This window comes from Musca autumnalis, unplaced genomic scaffold, assembly GCF_047663935.1.
Source record: "Musca autumnalis isolate F117 unplaced genomic scaffold, ASM4766393v1 scaffold_4, whole genome shotgun sequence".
NCBI lineage: Eukaryota > Metazoa > Arthropoda > Insecta > Diptera > Muscidae > Musca > Musca autumnalis.
The window spans coordinates 193,750,976-193,763,670 of record NW_027411977.1 but is presented as its reverse complement, the minus strand read 5'-3'; the positions used below and the strand labels follow the sequence as shown (position 1 = coordinate 193,763,670).

Below are 12,695 nucleotides of genomic sequence, written 5' to 3'. Positions count from 1 at the left end.
TGATATATTTCTGAGTAAATGCATCGCAGTCCCAAAGGAGACTAAATACTAAGTTTTAGTCATTTCGTGTGATAAAGAAGCTAAAACCTTCAAAAAAACGATAATCTGAAAATACCGCTCTATAAATCCATATCAAAAAAATACTAGTCTTGTAACCCCAAAGAATATAAAATATCAAATTGCATTCAATTTCGATAGACAATGTTGGTAAACCCTTCGAAATACCGAAAATCGGGATATAAGTTCTATGGGGGCCACCTCAAAACATGGACCTGTACTGCCCAGTTTTTGAGGAAATGTTTTGTAGCCTCAAAGAAGACTAAATACCAAATTTCATTTCTATGCAATAATGCCGCTAAAACCCTGAAAATACCGAAAATCGGGCAGAACAGTCATATTAAGGGAGGCTGTATCAAAGCTCAGGAAAAGTTTTTAGCGCCAAAGGAGACTAATTACTCAATTTCGGCCATTTCGGTGTAGTAATAAAGCTAAAACTTTCTAATACCGAAAATCGGTAGGTACCGTTGCATGGAGGCTATAACAAAAAGTTTTGTTACCTTAAAGGAAAAAGTTTTGTAGCCCCACTGAAAACTAAATACTAATTTGTCAAAACATGGTTTTTGAACGCTTTTACTACATCTTCTGGCCACGAAAATCGTTGCCCACGCCTTTTTTCTTGATTTGCTGGAATCAAATGAAGTCATTGTACGGCGTATGACCCATCAATTCCACGTTTTGTCCGGTCAAACAGGCGCTGGTTTGAATCGATGTGTGAGAGCTCGCATTGTCATGATGCAGAACGATTCGATTTATCTTGTTCGTTTTTCAAATTTCTCAGGAGACTTCAGGCAAACAAATTGTAGTGTAATGCTCAGAATTAACCGTCCTACATTTCTCAAACCACACGGTAAGTTTTGCCGAGGAAACAGGCGAACATTTGCTTCGAAGGTATATTTCCATGAACAACGTTGGTTGCATTTGGCTCGCTTTCGAAGACCCAAAAGGTCGATTCCTGGTTTTTTTTTGGACGTCTAAGCATAGATCCAAGATTCGTCACCAATGCACAATTTCTTTGCACTAATCCACGAGATCCCTTTTTTGAGCGATTGACCAATTTTGCTAAATCTAGCGAGAAAAATCTATTTTTGCGACCAGGTGTTCATGCAATTTCGATTGTTAGTTGGTGGAATAAATGCCAAAGGATGTCTCTATCTCAGGGTATTTTACATGGATTGGATTATCCGTTCACACACGGCTTAATTTTTTTCTGGCACAACGGCCGTTTTTGGACGACCTTCACGACCTTCGTTTTTTACCGAGTGTCCGCCAAGATTGAATTCACTGAACCAATTTTTCATAGCCCTATAGGATGGTCCTTTATCGACATACAAAGATTAAGTTTGATCGATGCACTCTTGCCGTGATTATCCACGTCGAAATTTGTGAAACATTTTCCGACGAAAATGTTCACAAGTAAATTCCATTTTTTCGCAAAGTAATTTTTTCAGGTCACTGTAAACAACCGAACACATGGTCATATGTCAAACTGACCTGAGTACGCTTAGGCAAAAAAATTGAAAATTTACTGTACGGACAGATCGAATTCATTTGGGGCCTTTTCAGAATTTTGTGGTCCTTTTTGGACATTTGAACTTGCCGAAAAGATTTGGATTATGATTAAAGTTCAAAAGTGTTGCGGATGAGGTACTTGAAGGAATGATATGTCGGTCCATTATAGAAGTGGATCTCATTTTGGGCGTCATTTCTATTGATATCTCGCCCACTAGTCAGTAGGTCACCGTATAACTTTTGGACCAATATGCCATGATGCATGACTTGTCCACGGAAAACATAATATCGCTGTAAACAGCATCACTACAAAAAATATCGGTATACATTTCCAAAGGATCTTCGAACTGACCCTAAACTGCACTTAGACACAAATGTTGAACTTTTGTGGGGGAGGTACTCTAAGGAATGGACCGTTATGGGCCATTTTAGAAATTAAGCTCAATCTGGACCAAATATGATGCAAAGATGCAAGGTTTCGATCAAAGTCTCCGTTCAAGAGATATCGTGCATACTATTTTAGTGAGACGTTTAAATATTGGGGGGGAAATGCCGGAAGTTGTGGACCGGTATTGCCCATCTTCGAACTGAACAAAATATGCCAGCTAGCCAGATAGTCGTACGGACAGGGTTAAATAGACTCCAAATTTTTTGAACAGAGTTAAAGCCATTATTTTAATGAGCAACATATCGATCTATCAATCTTTAGCCATAATGCTAAGATTGTATAAATTGTCAACATAGGTCTGAGCAAATTTACTTGCCGATTTCACATATTTGGAAATTTTATTTTCATTTTCCTCTCCAGTCCGTAATTGTCGAAATGAACGGATCTCTTTCTGTTAAATTGCAAGCATCTTCTTTGTCGTCAACCCAAACCTTACTTAAAATTTCGCGCCGAACAGACTATCATTCTGAGCTACAGGCCGCTACAAAATCAGGAAGAATCAACTTTCGATAAATATATCAAAGTCCCTTTCATTTGGAAGTATTGGTTGGTATTAATGCAACAACACCTCCCTACCCCCACATATCATCTCCTTTTGGTCTGCATAACAAACAATTGTCATTATAATAAAAAAACGAAATCCCTACAATAGCGCTGTAATCGTCAACATAACAGCTTAACACTTAAGCTCTTTTGGCTTTAAAAAGTGAAAAGCTTATTGCTATTATTGTTCCTGTTTTCCCTGTGCCACAATTTTACATACACTTTTTTGTCGTTCGCTAGAGCTTAACATTTCAAATGGTCCCCTCTTTACAAATATTGCAGCATAAAAATATTTGCTGCATGGGGGCAACATGAATTGCTGAGAATAACCTCAATTCAATTTGAATAGGAAACGAGAAAAAAATTCTATAGGAAAAAAACAACATGTAGCAAACATACATACATATTACAAGAAACCAACAACAACAAAAAGGAAGTCTTAGGCAAAGTGGTGAAAGTTGGATGGGGTATGTGTGTGTGAATATTGCAAGAAATAAAATATGGAGGAAAAACAAACATAATCTCAAAAGAGAGTAGAGCGAAAAAAGAAAACAAAAAAAACTTGGCTTGAATGAAGGTAAACACATATGGCGTGAGAGTAAAGGAATACAAATTGAAAATAGTTATGTTGAAACAAACAAACAATTCCTGCGGATTCCCTTACTTCAAGCTATTACAAATCCCCTCTTGCTACTCCCTTTGCTTTGCTTTCTTTACACGATGTGGGTAAATAGTTGTTGCATTACAAAAAAACCTCCAATAATATAGCCTGACTTTGCAGTAAGAGCCTTTTGCTATGTAGGCTAACACCAATCACATAAAAGAAGTTAGCCCCAACGATGCCCCTCCATCTGCACAACAACCAATGCCCTATATATGTATGTGCCAAAGCAGCAACGTTACATGTTCCGTAGTAATTTGTTCCATTTTAAGGGCCAAGTTATGACCACTATATGGCGGCTTGCTAGCTACTTGAGAAATTGGCGAAACAAAAGGAGTAGGTGCACACACACACATGTACATACCTTAGCCATAAGAAGTTGAAGTGGTTTCCATTGACGCGGCGATTTTCGGTCAAACATGCAAATGTGGCAAAACAAAGAAACGCCAACTCCAGCCAATTGTTAGTCCTCAAAAAAACCACACAAACTCCCCAACAATTCACTTTCACATTCTAGACCGCACACACAAGCACACATACCCACACCAGGGGCCAACTACATACCACCACCTGTCCTAAGTAAAACTGTTGTATTATGAAAAATATTATTGGTCGCTTAGCCTCAGCTTGCCTATAAAATTTAGTCGTGGCGTAGCCTTCATTGTGTTGATACGTACAAAAAAAAACACAACATCTTCATCATAATTAAGAGAAGACAAAGAAAATTAAAAAAAAACGATAACGTAAAAAACGGATAATAATTTCGCAAAATATCGCCAAGGCCTTAATAAGTGAACATCTAAAACACAACTGCGTCAAAAAGTGAAAAACACATCATACAATTTCCCACAACAAAATAAAGTTCGTAACAAAAAAATACAAAAACAAGTCGTGTATATTTCAAAAAAAAAAAAGTTTGAAGGATATTTTACAATTTTCTACTTTAAAACAACACAAAAAGTTCAGTGAAACAAAACGTAACAGCACGTGCTGTGGTTTCAAAATACAATATATTTCTTAAATTTTTAACAAATGGAAGAAATTTAAATCCATATAAACGAATTACTGAAGTATTAATACCAAAACAAAATTTAATTGTTGTTTCTTCCAAAGGAAAAATTAAATATTTAAGTGTGTAATTAGATATTTACAATTTACGCAAATGTTTTTTAATGAAATTTTTGGTTTTGTTTTTTTATTTAGTTTGAATTATCTTTGGAAAAAGTACTTTTCTCTAAAAAAATCAAATTGCACTAAAAATTTTGGTAATTTGTTGTATTGATTTTTCGAAGCAGAATACTTGGTGTCATAACTACAAATCCAATTACGACAATTTTTATCAATCTTATAATAATTGGTCTGTTTCAGAACCTGTAAGAATCTGAATTTGTATACCCTCCACCATAGTATGGAGGGTATATTAAGCTTGTTTCTCCTTTTGTAACGCATTGAAATAAGCATTTGCGACTTGATCGGGTTCAAATTCTGAGTGGATTTGTGCATGTCCGACAGTCTAGGGGTAATCACTCTAGCATCCACAAAAAAGGGATAAGGCGCTGAAAAATGCGTCTTTCGTTTGCGGGCAGGTCAAGTTCGTAGATATGCTATATCGGTCCATTAGGTATAGATCCCATATAAAGGTTTTTAGCCATATTTTCTGAAGGAATCAGTTATAATTTGGCAATAAGGGTTCCTAGAGGTCATAAATTATAGACATGTAACGGCACCGTCCTATTTCAGGTATTTTTACGTTTCTAGCCACAAAGCTATTTTTCGGGTTCCCAGTGGTCACATAACTTATCCACAAAAAATTGTGGACAAAAGTCCATATTTTCCTATAGCCCCCATATAATGGTACTGGTCGATTACAGACAGACATTTTGACGTCTATAGCTACATTTTCAGAGCAAATTACCTATAATATGGCGTTTAGGATTTCAAGTGGCCACCAAATTGTCCGCCAAAGGCTGTGACCGAATTACTAATATTAGGTATATGGGATTAGCAGTGGTCAGAAACTTATCCACCTAAAGTTGTAGGCATTGGTACTTTCGTAACAAAAAGATAATTATTTATTGCTGATTAGTTCAGAATATATAAAAATGGTACTTGTTTATACCCCCAGTCTTTAGGATAACAAGGTTATATACTAGGGTGGGGCGATATGAACACCTTATTGGGGCCTTCGGGTTTCTGATTCCTGGGATTGTACTGAGCCTCCCGATTTTTAAGTTATTATCCACGTTTTTTTTTATATTTTGGCATATGACAGCCAAACCATTGATATTTTTAATCCAACTCTACGACAAAAATTGTAGCCAAGACAAAAATTAAGAACTCTCTTTTAGCCTTGTGGATAAAAAACCTCAAGTCTAAATCGGGTGGCTCGATTTTCATAGTCACTTTGATTTTTTGAGCATGTGGGTTAGGCCGTTTTGGCTCTGAGCGCCTCATATGGTCTAGTGAACTTTTTTGCTCAGTACAATCCCAGGAATCAGAAACGCGAAAAACTCAATAAGCTATTTTTCCTTCCATACAAATCTCCCCGGCCTATTATACGCACTTTGTGCCTCATCGAGATAATGGTTTAGAACCCAAGTATGTTTGGGCAAAATCTGTTTCATATAATTTGGAGTTGATTCAGCCATGTCCGCCCGTCTGTTTGTCTGGCTTTTTGGTGCGCACGATAATTCTCGAACGGATCAACCGATTTGGTTTAAAATTTGACTCTAGTAAAATTTTGTTCAACCTTTTTTAAGTTCGAAGATGAGCCATATCGGTCCACTCCCTCAGGTACCTGCCTAACAAAAGTTCAAAAATATTCGCTAAAATGATGCGCACTCTAGAACACTTTGCACATCGAAATATTTGTGCGCAATCAAGTTTGAATATGGACTATATCTGTACACTCATTTCAGTCACATTTTACGACCTGATTTTTGTTATAACAACTTGTATTCGCTCCATCCATTACGAAGGTAAGAGGCAAGTAGTATTTGAATACAAAGTTTAGGAGAGCCTGTGTTCGGAGTCGACTACGATTTATTCGTAGAGTTTGCCATTTGCGAGATATAGAAGCTCAAATTGACTCCCAGAAAATGCTAGTCATGACATTTTTTTTATAAGACATAGGAAAACATTATAAAGATCAGTCTTCCAGAAAATGTTCACAGCTACAACATTTTCTCAAGGACTTGCCGTTTTCAAGCAACATCCTGAAGACCTGAAAACCCTAAAAATTGTATCTTTGACCACGATTTATTTAAAAATCCCTCCAGCGATTTTTTTTGTTTTTTTGTTTTTTTTTATCATCTGCGAACATTGCAGTGTCAAACTCCGCAAAAACTTCCCAGGTGTAAACACCGGATCATATAACTCCTACACATAGTTCTTGAACGCTTTTTTCTTGATATGCGGAAATTAAAAGAAGCCATTGTCAACTCAATTCTAAATTTTGTCCAATCAATAAGCCGCTGGTTTGTATCTATGTACCTTCTGTTGTTCCATTTTTCGAATTTTTCAGAAGACTTCAGGCAAACAAATTGCAGTGTACCACTGAGACTTAACCGTCCTACGTTGCTCAAGCCTTATAGTTGACACATGGTCAGTTTTGCCGAAGAAACAGGCTACCATTTGCTTGGAAGTGCTTCTTCCATGAACAACATTCGTTATAAACGTAATTTGAAGCACAGCGATCGTTTTTATTCACAATTTCTTTGCACCAATCCACAAGAGCCTTTTTAGCGATTGACCAACTTTGCCGGATCTAACGAGAAATCCCCATTTTTCCGGCCAAATGTTCATGTAATATCATATGTTACCTGGTGGAAGAAATGCCCACTGATGCCTCTATATCACGGTATATAAAATGGCGATCTTGCATTAACAGTTCACGCACGGCAGAAAACACTTTTTTCTGGCACAACGGCCGTTTTTAGACCTTCACAACCTTTTGATTGATTTCATTGAATCAGTTTTTAATAGTGCTATAGGAAGGAGCTTCATCGTCATACAAAAATTTAATTCCAGCAATGTACTCTTGCCACCGTGGTTGCAATAGTATGCACACCCGCCTTGCACGCTAAAGGTAGTGGGTTCGATTCCCCGGCCAGGCAACATCAAATTTTCAACGGTGGCAAAATACCCCTCGGTAATGTTGGTGATATTTGCTGAGTATTTCAGCCATGTGAAACTTCCCTTCAAGTGGTGTCTTAGGACACGTCGTTCGGACTCGGCAATAAACAGTAGGTCCCATATCATGAGAGACACAGACGACAGACATTTTTAACAGTGTCCCCATATTTTTGATCACTTCTTACATTAAGAATGCACATATAATTATCAAATTCATTGAATTGTACAGTCTACTACTACTATATCATGAGAGAAGTCTCCCCTGTCCCATCTGGGATGTTTGTGGAACAATTATAATGTACTCTTGCCATGATAACACATGTCGAAATTTGCGAAAAATGATCGGATGGAAGTGTTTACAAATAAATTTCATTTTTTTGACAAATTGATTTTTTCAAATCACTGTAAACAACTCAACACATGGTCGCACGCATAGACTAAAAACTGTCAAACATTCCAAAGGAAATGTCAAATGGCGCCTAGGCCAGAAACGTTTCGAGTGGCCCTCGCCTATAGCCTCAATGGCATAAAAATATTTTATAAAAAATCAATACCTATGGTCCAATATGCTCTTAAAAATATTGTTTAAAAAATCTAAGATTATGGCGCCAATGGGTTATTACAAATATTGTTTAAAAAATCTGCGCTGCCCCAATTGACTCTTAAAAAAATGTTTAAAAATCTATGCCTACAGTTGAGATGTTTTGCGACTACTGGGGATCTCAAACGTCAAATTACAGATAGTTCCGTCAAAAATGAAGCTATCCTCAAATCCTCAAAATACCGAAAATCAGGAGGTACCTTTATATGGTGGCTATACGGAAACATTGACCTATTTTCATAATTTTCCTCTAGGAACCCTAAATGCCAGATTATAGTCAATTTGGTCTGAAAATGTGCCTAAAAATACCTAAAATCTGGCAATAATGCAATTTGGGGTCTATACCAAAACGTTGACTGATATAGCCCATCTTCGAACTTGGCCTGGGTTAATCTTTATAAATAAAAATAAAATGTTGTTCGTTGGCAATTACATCATTTGAGAACGCCTGGGCCGATTTGGGTTTTTTAAATGTTTGTCATAACACAACTTAAGTTGTTATTGAAAGAAAATTTGACCACGCTCCCGTTTACGCCCCCATTTTTTTAATTTTCTACACAAAATTACTGAACCGATTTTCCTGAAACTGTCAGGGAATGTACCGGAATGGATGAATTTCAGAGAAAGCGCGTACCAATTCTATACCCTATTTTTTAAAATGCAACATCTTTATAAATAAGAATCAAATGTCGTTCGTTGGTAATTGCATCAGTTAAGAACGGCTGGACCGATTTGAATAAGTTTTTATTGAAATCTTCTTAGGTTTTTATGGAAAGAAATTTTTACCAAGTCCACATTTACGTCCACTTTTTTTAAAATATGTTATATCTCCAAAACTGCTGAACCGATTTTGAAATTTTCAGGGAATGTACGGAAATGGCTTCTGTGAAAATAGGCTGCATATTTTGTTGAATATTAAAAAAAAACTCTACATTTTCAATAATAACGATTGTATTGGTTTGAAAAAGTACGAATTAATCTAGAATCTAGGTATTTCTTTGGGGCCTTTGAGACCCAACTACGCCTACTTTTTAAATATGTTATATCTCTAATACTACTGAACCGATTTCCATCAAATATTTTATGAATTTCTGAGGAAGTGGGTACCTTCCCCACGCCTTTCCTTTAAACGCTATATACATATGCCAAACTTCTGATTATATCGGTTTCAGCATTAATTTTGGGAGACAATGGGGTTATGTCTCCCACCCTAGATTCATTATTTTTTCAAATCTACTGAACATAATTTCATGAATTTTCCAGGAAATGTTCAGGAATGTCCCGTGGTCCGAAATGCTTTATATTTGTTGATGAATTTCGTGGACCTATTGTTTTATAATCGCCTATTTTTGCTAGACTTATGAATGCATCGGCTTGCAAATTAATTTTCGAGACAACTGTGAAAACTAACAAACTAATTTTCATCAAATTTTGTGGAATGTGCCGTGGTACATGCAGGCATGAATTTCGGAGGTGGCACGGTATCCCCACGGTATGGACACCATGATGGAGAAGCTAAGTATTTAAAGGAAACTAATTATTCCATAAAAAAAGTTCAGATCGGTCGAATTTAACGATATTTTACTTGTTTATTTCTGATGATGGATTCGACATTTGTTGATCCCGAAACAAGTGCTAAACAAATATGTAAAATATAAAATGTTTTCATTAAGTAATATAACAACTACCATGATCTAGAACAAAACATTGAGTATTTCAAGTGACCTCAACACACACAATTCCAAATCATAATAAATCTCAAAAAAGAAAATAGGTTAACAACATACATAAACACACTTTTTGATTATAAAAATCGCATAAAACAAATGAACCGTTTCCCTTTTGCCGAAATGACCATTCAAAACTAATGAAGAATTTATTAACAATTGTTGTGCTAAATATTTCCAAGAAATTAACTTCTCTTGCTAACCTATTTCATACGGAACCCCTTTCTTCATTAACACAACAAATTTCACGCAACCTTCAAAATCCCAAAACGGATATGTAACTTTGATTGCATGGCATTGTTTCAAAGCACCGAACGTCTGCTGCTGCCAGCCTGCCGGTGATGATGATGATGATGGTGATTGTGGCCAGTCTGGATGAAAATTACCCACCACCCCCCTTGCTCTCCCTCTATCAAACGCACTTAGCAAACGTTTGATTGCGTGATAATTTCACACTCACAATTAATGATTGGTGTAAAATGGAAATTGTACGAAAACCCAAAATGCGTTCAAATGAAAATTAATAAAGAAAGAATTCTAACCAAATCTTGGCCATGCTACGAGTACGACCAAATGGCACGCAAATACTTATTTTCCTGTACTTCGTGCATTAGCAGATAAATCAAAATGACCAAGGAAATGTTAGCATAATTAAACAAAGAAAGTGCATAAAGCATGCTAAGATTTTTGTGTGAAACAAAATGATGTTGTTGTGTTGTGTGAGAAACAGGAAATGATAAAAAATTAAGAAATTTGGGTTATGGGAACACTAAAAGTTATTGTTTTTTCTGTTTATGGGTCATAAAGCGTTACAGGTGAAATTGCAATAAAATCATAAATTATTTTTCTCGATCTGTGCCCAAGGACCTTGGTGCGGACATTAAGTTCATAACCTTTCTAAAAATATAGATAACTCCCGACTTTGGTTAAACTTACTTACTAATTTTTTTCTCTTCCAATCACCTCGGTCTTCTGCGCTATTCTAAGTGACTTCTTTCACTTAAGCTTTACTTCAATGTTTTGGTCATTTCCACCTGGGTGCACCGTCAGTATGGGGACGTAGGAAACGGCCCCGACCGGCTTTAAAATGACAAAGCCCAGTACTCATCTTGGCCCCTCTTTCATCTCACTGACCTCTCCTACCCGTTAAACGTAGTGAGCTAACATGTGCCGCACGTTCTCCAATACTCGTAAGAATGTTAAAAACTTGGGTTTGGGCGTCGGGTTAGTAACCACCCCTGGAAAAAAGCATACAACTATGAAAATCAAAGGAAAAGAAAACACGGTGCGTCGGAGGGACTTTCAAATAAATCGCGGTCAAAATTCATATTTTTAGGGTTTTTATATTTTCACGATTTTGCTTGAAAACCGCAATGCCTATCGAAATGGGATTAGAGAAAATGTTGTAGCAGAGAAATTTTTCTACAAGATTGACCTTAATGGTATTTTCGTAGGTTGTACCATTTTTGAGTTATAGAAGTTCAAATTGGGAGAATGTACTGACTGTATCGCCTCCTTATAAAACAATGTCATGCGGGGTTCACCTTGACTAACTTTAAATGAAAACCGCTTACACCTGGAAAGTTTTTACAGATTTTTAAACAAGAAAAAATCGCTAGAGGGATTTTTAAATAAAAATCGCATTTGTAGGTTTATTTTAGGTTTTAGGATGTTGCTTGGAAGCGGCAAGTCCTACCGAAATTCGACTGAGACAAATGTTGTAGCAGTGAAAATCCTGTTCAAAATGTTCTAGTTTGGATAAAAATTGTAGCTAAAATACTCAAAATATCTAAAATCTGGAGGTGTCGTTATATGTGGGCTATACCAAAACGTGGTACTTGACCTGTCTATGACAAAAAGACACACTGGTGCCAAAATGTAGCTTTCTAGTTCAATTATTGTGCAGACATTGCTTTATTGACTCAGAATTTTATCCTTATCAAGAATATAAGAAAACAGACTTAATATACCCTCCATACTATGGTGGATAGTAGAAAAATCGAGATGTGCAATAGCCAGAATGAAGTCCGAAAATTCTTCCAAAGTGTAAAACATCAAACTGATGGTTTTGGTACAAGCGCATCCTCCTGTAGAGACGAACAGGGAAATCTGGTAAAAGATACAGATAGTGCGCTCCGGTTATGGAAATACCATTTTTCACATTTTTGGTATCCTAGCGAAGGCGACGAAGATACCACAATTCCAATTCCACAAGATGGTATTGAGAGTATACCGCCCAGCCAAGATGAGGTACAAACAGCTGTAAACAGGTTGAAAAATAATAAGGCCGTAGGAATTCAAGATTGGAACCTGAGCATCCTATGTCCCGTCCACAAGAAGGGAGATAAGTATGTGTGCTCCAATTACAGGGACTTAAGTCTGATGTCTATTGTTTATAAGATGGTATCTGGGACTAAAGCCAATGGTAAATAAAAAAGTTAGGCCATGTCAGTGCCGCTTTAGACCTGGCAAATCCACCATTGACCAGATATTTACCTTGAGACAAATCCTGGAAAATACGCAAGAAATGCAGATCGACACCTACCATCTTTTTGTCGATTATATAGTCGCCTTCGATAGCTATCTACGTGCAAAGGTATTACAAGCCATGTCTGAATTTTGTATTTCTGTAAAACTAATTCGGCCTTGTAAGATGAGTCTAACTGATACTCGGTCCTCAGTGCAAAAAAAGAAAGAACCTCTTCGTACAATTCAATACCAAAAAAAGGTTTTAGACCAGTAGAAAGCCTTTCGTGTGATCTCTTCAACATTCTGCATAGAGCAAAAGAAATGACACAACATACACCAATAGCCAGATGTTACGTTCTTATACTGACGATATTGACGGCGAGAAGACGAAGCTGATGGTATCGACGCGAAATGCGTCCCTAGAACTCGGACCAACTGTGGAAGTTGGTTCCTATAATTTTTGCAGTTAAAGATTTAATCTACTTCGGCGCTGCCATAAACACAACAAACAACATCAGTTGTGAAATACGAAGAAGAATTGTA

General features: G+C 36.8%; 1 protein-coding gene across 3 annotated transcripts in view; it reads left to right on the top strand.

Moving 5' to 3' along the window:
• DCX-EMAP (Doublecortin-domain-containing echinoderm-microtubule-associated protein) overlaps positions 1-12,695 on the top strand; it is a 701,411-nt gene that overhangs the window by 388,432 nt on the left and 300,284 nt on the right. The gene's annotated exons all lie outside the window — the stretch shown is intronic.